The 11,202-nt window shown below is 42.0% G+C and overlaps 1 protein-coding gene across 1 annotated transcript in view; it reads right to left on the reverse strand.

The window, feature by feature from the left end:
- Nucleotides 1-10,503: 10,503 nt before the first annotated feature.
- LRRC8C (leucine rich repeat containing 8 VRAC subunit C) overlaps nucleotides 10,504-11,202 on the reverse strand; it is a 106,053-nt gene continuing 105,354 nt past the window's right edge. The window contains exon 4 of the transcript XR_005750617.1: nucleotides 10,504-11,002. The gene's annotated coding sequence lies outside the window, so the exon portion shown is untranslated. The remainder of the gene's footprint in view (nucleotides 11,003-11,202) is intronic.

Genomic DNA, 11,202 nt, shown 5'->3' on the forward strand with positions numbered 1-11,202 from the left:
TGTACATATGAGGTGGACACCTGAGAGAAATTCGATCTGGGTGGAAGCTGACTATGGGCTGGTTTACACCAGAATACAGTGCAAGAAAGGCGCAATCTGTGTACGTTTCCTGTACTGCGTTCAGAACGCACTGGGGGATATTTATTAAAACTAGTGCACACAAAATCGGGTGCAACTGTGCATAGTAACTGATCCTCTTCTAGGTTATTTTTGCTAGCTTGTAAGGGTAGGCAGGTGACATGTCCTCCACATTCCCTTTCCAGTTGGGTGCCAAGTGTGGGTCACATAGGAGGCCTACCCTGTGGTGGGTTCTTCTGGGCTACACTATACACCTTGAACAGAGTCACTGCTGTACACACGGGGTACCTTTACTTTAACAGACGACTGAACTCTCGTTAACTTTCTTGATGTTAATATACAGTACACTACCATGGACACTGTTATATTTAGGAGGGACACACTGAGCCGTCATCCTCTCTACCTGTCCAGTGTGTCTCTGCTACCTCACTCCCAGCAGCAGAATGGGGCCCTGCCGTGGGTCTAACACAGGCTCCATGTACTAAACTCTGCTCTTCCATACCTGTGCTGAGGACCTCTGCAGTGCTGATCTGCTCCTGTTGCTGTGAGAGAAAGACCGCTCACAGAGAGAGTGCCGACAACAACTCATCCAAGAGGCTGTCCCACCTGCCACATGTACACACTTACAACACCTTTACCAAACCTTTGGTAACCACTTGCTTGTACAACGCACCACATTACTCCTGCAGTACTGTTTTCATACCCCAATTTGCTTTCTGACCCAGACTGAAAACTACATGTGTGTACCGGTTACTTGCATTACACCTCTTTAGTAACTTCAAGCAAGGCAAAGGCAACCTTTCAAAAGCTTTACTGAAAAACTTAGTCATTCCAGATAAGAAAAGTAACAGTATTTTCCTAATTTCCCTAACTCAAGGCGTGTAGCTGCCCCAGCATACCTGCAAAGGATAGAGGCCATAATGGAAGATCTCCAGAGTTGGTATCTTCGGGGGATTTGCAGATCTCAGCAGTCCTATACATTGTAGAAGGCTCTTTATCCATGGGTGCTCCGGACTTCGTGGTAAACTGAACGGATGGACTCCAGTAAAGGCATCATGCCTCACATTATGCACACTCCCTGGATCAGACCCCTGTCCCTTTTTATAAAGCACAGTATGAGTGGGTCGGACCCAAAAAAAGCACACCAAGAAAGACGTGGGAAGCAAGTTAACTCTAAGGCCGCGTACACGCGACCGAGAAACTCGACGGGCGAAACACATCGTTTTCCCCGTCGAGTTCCTTGTTCGGCTGTCAAAAAACTTGTCGAGCCAAATTTTCCCATTGCCCGTCGAGAAAATAGAGAACATGCTCTCTTTTTGGCTTGACGAGTTTCCCGACGGGTTTCTCGGCGAAAAGTGTACACACGACCGGTTTTCTCGGAAGAGTACGTCTCCCATCGAGTTTCTTGCTGGATTCTGCCGAGAAAACCGGTCGTGTGTACGCGGCCTAACCCTCCCGGCTGGGGAAGCATTAAACTCAACCTGCTTACAAGCTTCTGGCAGAAAGATCTGGCATACATAGAAGGATTTTAATACTCCTGTGTGCATGAGGCCTTATAGGGACCATCAAAGATGACAAATAGAGAGTCAGTGTTTGTAATTGAAGCAATGTCTGAAAGGTAAAACAGCACAGAACTAACTATATCCAAACCGCAAAAGGAAATTCATTTTTTATGTAATGGAGTCAGAAAGGGAGAATGTCCTGACTAAAGTTAAATGCCAAAGCCACCCTAGGAAGAAAGATGGCTCTAGCTGTCAAAGACCACCTTATCCTTTTCTAAGACCAGATAGACTTCTTTACAGGACAAGGTTGCCAGTTCAGATGCATTCCTTACAGAGGTGATGGCACTCATTAGCCACTTGCCCTCCAGAAGATTTACCCCCCCTTCGTGACCAGGTCATTTTGTGCGATACAGCACTGCGTTACTTTAACTGACAATTGCACGGTCATGCGAAGCTGGACCCAAATATATTTTAAATCCTTTTTTTCCCACAAATAGAGCTTTCTTTTGGTGGTATTTGATCACCTCTGCGTTTTTTATTTTTTTGCGCTAAAAATAGAAAAAGACCATCAAGTTTGAAAAAAAAATAGTTTTTACTTTTTGCTATAAAACACATCAAATAAAAAAAAATGAAAAAAATTGAAATTTTTCATTAATTTAGGTCGATATGTATTCTGCTACTCAGGGGCCCCCACGGTGGTGGAACTCCAGGGTCCAGCCGCAAATGCGACCTTTACAACCCTGGTAGTTCCGCCACTGATACTTATTTAACTTCCATCTTTCTTCTTCAACTGTTCTGAAATGAGGAATAATTATCTTATTTTGAGAAATATTTCTTATTTTTGGGATATGGAATGGAATAAAACATTGGAAAACCCACCTGTGCTACAAACCGATTTGGTTAGAGAGCTTTTTGATTCCTTTAGTCTATTTTTCAAACTTGTTTTTCACAAGTTAAAATGTTTTTTTTTGCTAGAAACTTACTTAGAACCCCCAAACATTATATATATTTTTTCCAACACCCTAGAGAATAAAATGGCGGTTGTTGCAATACTTTATGTCACATCGTATTTGCGCAGCGGTATTAAAAGCCTAATTTATTTGAAAAAAAAAAAATGGAATTAAAAAACAAGACATCAGTAAAGTTAGGCCAATTTTTTATTTTTTTATATTGTAAATGATAATGTTACGCCGAGTAAATTGATACCCAACATGTCATGCTTCAAAATTGCATCCGCTCATGGAATGGCGACAAACTTTTACCCTTAAAAATCTCCATAGGCCACATTTAAACATTTCTACAGGTTACCAGTTTTGAGTTAAAGAGTAGGGGCCAGATCCACGTACCTCTGCGCCGCCGTAACTTTTTTTTTTTTTCGAATCCTCAAAGAATTTGCGCCGTAAGTTACGGCGGCGTAGTGTATCTTTGGCAGCGTTATGGCGCGCCATTCAAATCTCTGTGATGGGGGTGTGTTTTATGTAAATACGTCGTGACCCGACGTAAACAACTTTTTTTTTAACTGCGCATGCGCCGTCCGTGGGGGTATCCCAGTGCGCATGCTCGAAATTAAACCGGAACCAGCCAATGCTTATGACAGTGACGTCATTCTACGTAAATTCCTATTCGCGAACGATTTACGCAAACGACGTAAAAAATTCAAAATTGGACGCGGGAACGATGGCCATACTTAACATTGAGTACGCCTCATAATAGCAGCTTTAACTATATGCCGGAAAAAGCCGAACGCAAATGACGTAAAAACAATGCGCCGGCCGGACGTACATTCGTGGATCGCCGTAACTACCTAATTTGCATACTCAACGCGGAATTCGACGGAAACGCCACCTAACGGCCACCGAAAAATTGCAGCTTAGATCAGACGGCGTACTAAGACGTACGCCTGTCGGATCTAGCCGAGATGCCGTCGTATCTTGTTTTGAAGATACAAAACAAAGATACGACGCGCAAAATTTGAAATTACGCGGCATATCAAGAGATACGCCGGCGTATCGAGAGATACGCCGGCGTAATACCTTTGTGGATCTGCCCCTAGGTCTTTGGCTAGAAGTATTTCTCTTGCTCTAACGATCATGGCGATAACTCACATGTGTGGTTTGAACACCGTTTTCCTATGCGGGCGTGACTTACGTATGCGTTCGCTTCTGCGTGCGAGCTCGGTGGGACGGGGCGCTTTAAACTATAATTTTTTTCTTATGATTTATTTTACTTTTTATTTTTACACTGTCCTTTTAAAAAAAATTAGTGGGGGCCATCTTTTCCTCACTCTGCTCCATGCTACTGAGGGGAAAGGACCCGATCGTCTCCACTGCTACCGATGGCTCCGGTAACCGGCAGAGACGACTGGAGCACTGCAGGAGGGGGAACCTATCCCGCCACCAATAAAAGTGATCTTGCAGCGAACCCGCCGATGAGACCACTTTTATCCAAAAGCGGACTGCCCACCGTTGAAGAAAATACCAGCTATCTGCTACCATAACCCCAATATTCTACGTCAAAGTACCGACGTACAATGATGGTGGTTTGCGGGAAGTAGTTAATTGTTATAATTGTCTCTGGAATTAAAAAAATACATACAATTTTTTTTTTTTTATTGTATCCTGTGCTTTATGTGACAGGGGAGCAGTAGTTTTACTGACTCGGGACCTGTGGTTAAATACCACTTTTACCAAGTACACATTGACCACAGTGAGTCACACAGTGGTGTAACTTCTCTTAGCTCTGGTAAAATGTCTCACAAACAAGTTCATCAAGAAGGGCCAGGCGGGTCCCCATGTCAGTGGAAACTTTAATCTACATATCTATTAACAGAACAAAAATGTGTATAATATCAGATCCTTCCAAAAGGCTTGTGAACCGAAATACCATACCGAAATGCTTCAAAAAGGGAAATAAAAATGTTACACTTTTTTAAATATAATTTTTTTTTAAATGTTTTATATAATTTTTCTATTCTACAAATACAAAATCACTCTTCACAACAGTGGTCTCCAAACTTTCTGAACAAAAGTCCAGTTTACTGGTCTTCAGACTTTTGGGGTGGTAGACTGTGACCATTGGGAGTAGAAATTGTCCTGGTGTCAGTGGACGTAAACAATGCATCTTTGGTATTAGGGGGGGAAATAGTGCCCCATACTTCACTGTTTTAGGTCAGAATTTTTTGCTGCATTCGGACATGAAACAAAGCCAAAGATGCATAGGGCTCTTCTGCTGTGCTCTCTGTAGCCGCCCCGGAGATGTGTGAACTGGCTCCATTCAGACCAGTCACACTCTCCTGTCATGCAAATTGGATGCAAGGAAACCCTCATCCAATTCACAATAGTCTAAACCCTCATCCAATTCTGTAGCTATACGTCATCTCGCCGAGCAGCCAATAGGGGCGCGCACACGCCCTGCTCGCCCCCGACTCCCGCGCACGGCGGGCGCGATCGCCACCGGGCACCCGCGATCGCTCGTTACAGAGCGAGGACCGGGAGCTGTGAACACACAGCTCCCGGTCCTGTCAGGGGAGAAATGCCTGACCGTCAGTTCATACAATGTATGAACAGCAATCAGACATTTCCCTCAGTTAGAACACACCCAGGGAACATACTTAACCCCTTCCCCGCCCCCTAGTGTTAACCCCTTCCCTGCCAGTGACATTTTTATAGTAATCAATGCATTTTTATAGCACTGATCGCTATAAAAATGCCAATGGTGAAAAAACTATTCAGGAAAACAAAACTTTCGATTGCCCCAAGTCCACTCACTCCGGTTATTGGTAATCCGAAATTCCAAATTGGGATATCAGACCCACATTTTAAGAGGGTAAAAAGAGCAGGATGGAGCAGGGTAATACATTTTGAGGGAGAAAACCCAAGGATCAGAAGCGAGGAAAGAGATGAGGTAATAAGAGAGGAACTTGACCAAATGAGACAAAATCAATTAAAAATGGCCACTAGAGCTTTGAACCCAAAAGGGAGACCAATAAGAGACCTCTCAGGATATGAGGAACTGTGCCTTAAGGGAGTGGAGTTGAGACACGGTCTCTCGCTGATGTATGGCCTCTGGGTGGAGGAAACAACACCGCGGGAACTGACGTTTATACGAGCCTGGGAAAAGGAGTTAGAGGTGGTTTTTTCGGAAAAGCAGATAACAAAAATATTTAATTTTACACATAAAGCCTCCCTAGCTACCAGATACCAGGAAGGGGGCTACAAAATTTTAACTAGGTGGTATAAAACCCCTGTAGTCCTGAACCGGATATTTCCGGAAGTCTCAGACAGATGTTGGCGCTGCGGTAAGGAAAAAGGTACCATGTTACATCTTTTCTGGTCCTGTGAGAAGATAGTGGATTTTTGGAAAATGGTCATGGACACTGTGAGAGATATCCTGGAGGTGGATCTGGGTAGTAGCCCGGCCACTTATTTACTGTTGGACATACCAGTCTCCATGGCCAGGTTCAAAGGCTCCCTGATAAGACATCTACTGGTTGCAGCAAGGGCCTGCATTCCAATCTTGTGGAAAAGTACTACCACACCAAATAAACAGCAATGGTTAAATAGAATCTCGGAAATTCAACAAATGGAAAAGCTCACCATGGGCATTAGAGAGCAAGAGGAAAAATATAGACAGATATGGAGTCCATATGTAAATTACAGAGAAGGGGAATTATGAGAAGTATGGGGGGAGGGGGACGTGGACGCGGGAGTGGCCCAGGGAAGGGGTTTTTTTTTTTTTTTTTTTTTTTTACTATCCTCCTCGAGAGGGGGGGATGGGAGGGGGGAAGGGAGGGATTACTTTTGTATAGGAGATGGTTAAGTGTACATTAAAACTTAGAAATTCCGAAGCAGTGAAGAGGTTGGTTATATTATGTGTATCAATGTATGGAATTTAGAAATGGATTATCTGTTTATTTGTTTGGAAATGTATCAATACAGTATGTACCATTTAATTTGAAAAAAAAAAGGAAAACTAAGATAAAATAAAGAATTTATAAAAAAAAAAATGCCAATGGTCCCAAAAATGTGTCAAAAGTGTCCGCCATAATGTCGCAGCACCGAAAAAAATCGCTGATCGCCGCCATTACTAGTAAAAAAAAAATATTAACAAAAATGACATAAAACTATGCCCTATTTTGTAGACGCTATAACTTTTGCGCAAACGCTTATTGCGATATTTTTTTACAAAAAATATGTCGAAGAATACGTATCGGCCTAAATGGAGGACATTTTTTTTTTATATATATATATTTTGGGGGATATTTATTACAGCAAAAAGTTAAAATATTAATATTTTTTTCAAAATTGTCGCTATATTTTTGTTTAAAGCGCAAAAAATAAAAACCGCAGAGGTGATCAATTACCACCAAAAGAAAGCTCTATTTGTGGGAAAAAAAGGACGCCAATTTTGTTTGGGAGCCACGTCGCACGACCGCGCAATTGTCAGTTAAAGCGACGCAGTGCCGAATCGCAAAAAGGGGCCCGGTCATTGAGCAGCAATATGGTCCGGGGCTGAAGTGGTTAAAGGTTCGGGATAGGTTCATCTTTTAAAAGGTAAATTTTTTTTTTTTCTTTTAAGGAGTCTGGAAAGCAATGGACCAGCGATCAGCAGATGCCTTGCAGGTCTCCTGTCTGCTTTGTACATCGTAGGGTCAGGCAGTTTCACACTGACAGCAAGACTTTATGAACTACCACTGCGCTCAACAGCCCCAATGGACATCGGGGCTTATAGTTCATTCATACACAGAGCTCTGTTTTCAAAACCTCTTGGATTGTACAGCAAAGCAAAGCCGAAATCATAGTTGATATGGCCTACATCGTATATTAGTGATTATTGTGTAATGATTTTACCCATAATTTTTAACATTTGTAATAAAATATACTTTTTTTATTATATTTTCTTGTAGGTGTCCCTCTTTTGGTACCAGTAAAGTCCAAAAAAAATCTTCTGTTGTAAATAGATAATATGGATGTGCTACATTTACAATAGCCAACTTTTTTCATTTTTTTCTCTCATGATTTCTCTGTGAAGGAGAAAAGGTCCACAACCTAGGACACTAGCAAAATACTGAAGACTCACAAGGTGGAGTAGAGTTATAGGAGAATGTCCAAGGGCATGTCCTCAAAAGCTCTGGCAGTGTCTACTCACCTCAAGGTACCAGCCTATAACCCAGGGTCTAGGAATATCAAGCCTGCGTCCTACACTTTACAATTAAGATAAAAAACGTATAAAAGAACATTTAGGGCTGGATTCAGAAACAAATGCCTATCTTTAGGCGGGCGTAGCGTATCTCATATACGCTACGCCGCCGTAACTTTGAGAGGCAAGTCCCGTATTCAGAAAGAACTTGCGCCCGAAGTTACGGTGGCGTAGCGTATATGGGCCGGCGTAAGACCGCCTAATTCAAAATAGGCTGGTAGGGGGCGTGTTGTATGCTAATTAATCGCGACCCCACGTAATTGACGTTACTCACGAACGGCGCATGCGCTGTCCGTGAAAGCATCCCAGTGCGCATGCTCCAAATTACGCCGCAAATAGTCATTGATTTAGACGTGAACGTAACTTACGCACAGCCCCCTTCGACGCTGGCCCGACGTCCATACTTAACATTGGCTACGCCTCATATAGCAGGGGGTAACTTTACGCCGGAAAAAGCCTAACGTAAATGACGTAAATCAATGTACCGGGCAGACGTACGTTTCTGAATCGGCGTATCTATCTCATTTGCATATTCTACGCGGAAATCTACGGAAGAGTCCCTAGCGGCCAGCGTAAATATGCACCCTAAGATACGACGGCGTAGGAGACTTACGCTGCTCGTATCTAGGCTACATTGAGGCGTATCTGATTCTATCAGGCACCGAGATGCGACGGCCCTCATTCGGAGTTACGGCGGCGTATCTGGAGATACGCCGACGTAACTCCTTTCTGAATCTAGCCCTTAATTCTTTGCAGAGGTAGACAGCGGTATGTGTTTGAGAAAACAACATTGAATGAGTTCCACAGTGTCAGGAGTTTCAGGAGTTTCCACAGCAGAATGTCAGCATATCTATCTGTGATCTAAAACTAAAAAAAAATGGATTATGCAACAAGACAATTATATAAACAGAGCAAAAAAAGTTCTATATTTTAGATTGGCCAAGTCAAGCTGGCTATAACTCTATTAGATTCTCAAATTCTTTGTACATTTGATGACTGGATGAATGTTGTTCGAAAGTAAGATTTCATTTGTTTTTGACATCTGATTTTGGAATAAATGTAATTTCCTAAATTGAAACTCGTACACTGTTTTACAGAGAAGCTCTGTGCAGAATTACGTACAGGAACGTGATTCTGCACTTCCGGGTCTGGAGCACGAACGTGTGCAACCGGCACCACGCTCCTGCTGTGTTTGGACACAGCGGGAGCCAATCGGCGGGTCCAGTGGGCACAATGTCGTTACCCTCTTCCCTGCCAGTGTCATTACTACAGTTACAATCCATATTTTACAGCACCGATCACTATATTAGTGTCACTGGTCACCAAAAAGTGTCAGCTAGGTGGCCAATTTGTCCGCTGTAATATCACAGCCCTGCTATAAGTCGCTGATCGCTGCTATTAGTAGTAAAAAAATATATTGCATAGTTTGTAGACGCTATAATGTTTGTGCAAACCAATCAATATTCACTTATTGGAATTTTTTTAGCAGAATACATATTGGCCTAAATTGACAACGAAGGTCGATTTTTTTCTTTTCATTTTTGGGATATGTTTTATAGGAGGAAGTAAAACATATTTAGCCAGATTCAGGAAACTTACGACGGGCGTATCAGTAGATATGCCTTCGTAAGTCCGAATCCGCGCCGTCGTAACTTTAAGCATATGCTCAAACTGAGATACGCTTAAATGTTGCTAAGGTACAACCGGTGTAAGTCTCCTACGCCGTCGTATCTTAGCTGCATATTTACGCTGGCCGCCTAGAATATGTAAATCAGCAAGATACGCCTATTCACGAACGTACGCCCGGCCGTCGCAGTAAAGATACGCCGTTTACGTAAGGCGTTTTCAGGCGTAAAGATAAACCACCAAAAAGATGGCGCAGCCAATGTTAAGTATGGACGTCGGGACCGCGTCAAATTTTTCAAGTTTTACGTTGTTTGCGTAAGTCGTCCGTGAATGGGGCTGGGCGTAGGTTACGTTCACGTCGAAAGCATTGACTATTTGCGACGTGATTTGGAGCATGCGCACTGGAATACGTCCATGCGCCGTTCGTTCAAAGCGTCAATTACGTGGGGTCACGAATAATTTACATAAAACACGCCCACCTCTTCCACATTTGAATTAGGTGGGCTTACGCTGGCCAATTTACGCTACGCCGCAGCAACTTACGGAGCAAGTGCTTTGTGAATACTGCACTTGCCTCTCTAACTTGCGGCGGCGTAACGTAAATAACATACGCTACGCCAGCATAAAGTTAAGCTGCCCTACCTGAATCTGGCTAATTGTTTTTTTTTTTACAAAATTGTGGGTCTTTTTCTGTTTATAGCACAATAGAAACACAGAAGTGATCTAATACCACCAAAAGAAAGCTCTATTTGTAGGAAATAAAAGGTCATACATTTTATTTGGGTGCAGCGTCACACGACCACGCAATTTTCAGTTAAAGTAACGCAGTGCCGTTTCGGCCTGGTCGTGAAGGGTGGTAAACCTTCCAGAGCTGAAGTGGTTAAAACCTCCAATAAATAAAGCAATTGCAATGTACATATGGCAGGCGTTCGTTAAATAAGTCTTTAATGAAGTTCAGAGAGGATTTTAGAGCCTATAATGTAGAAATAATAAAAATCTTTCAGCAGTTTGCCCTTCCCGGGAAGGCTGGCATGATATGAGCCAAATAATAGACAGGGACAGAAAACTGTGTCAACAATGAAAAACAAGCACTAATTAATATGTCTGGCCATAATGTAAAACTTTAGCCTTGTATTTAGAGTATGCATTTTGATAGTCTGCCTATGCAATTATTTTAAGGCACAAATAACATTACATTTTTTTTTTTTTTTTTTACATTTTTGGCATTCATTTACAGAAAAACAAATATAATTAATAAGTAATGTATCAGTGATGTATTGGTCCCTATAATGGTAACAAAAACACAAATAACTGTACAACAGGATATGGTAAAAAAAAACATAAAATGTTTCTCAGAACCTCATACAGTACCTGAGCACTTAAAAATTCAAAAGTCTTGCATGTCCATAAAATGTATATTGCCCTGCAATATTTTTTTTTAAATGCCATATGTTTAAGGTCAATATGCATCATGATGTGTTAAATAAAAAGAACATATTTTATACAGGAGTAATGCCCACTATGAAAGGACCAAGTTAGGAAAGTAAAATCATAAAGCAGTTTGAAGTCCTTAATAAGGTGTAGCAAGAACACCCCTACCGTGTTTCCCCGAAAATAAGACCAGGTCTTATATGAATTCTGGCAAAAAAAAACACACTAGGGCTTATTTTCAGGGGATGTCTTATTTATTTATGGTATGTACAAAAAAGTTTCTCCCCCTGTCTGCTCTGGAATCAGCATTGTGAAATTTTGTAATCCCAAAAATAATTCTTTGTTTAAAGACCTTATAAAATGATGT

The sequence above is a fragment of the Rana temporaria genome, chromosome 7 (genome assembly GCF_905171775.1).
Source record: "Rana temporaria chromosome 7, aRanTem1.1, whole genome shotgun sequence".
Lineage (NCBI taxonomy): Eukaryota > Metazoa > Chordata > Amphibia > Anura > Ranidae > Rana > Rana temporaria.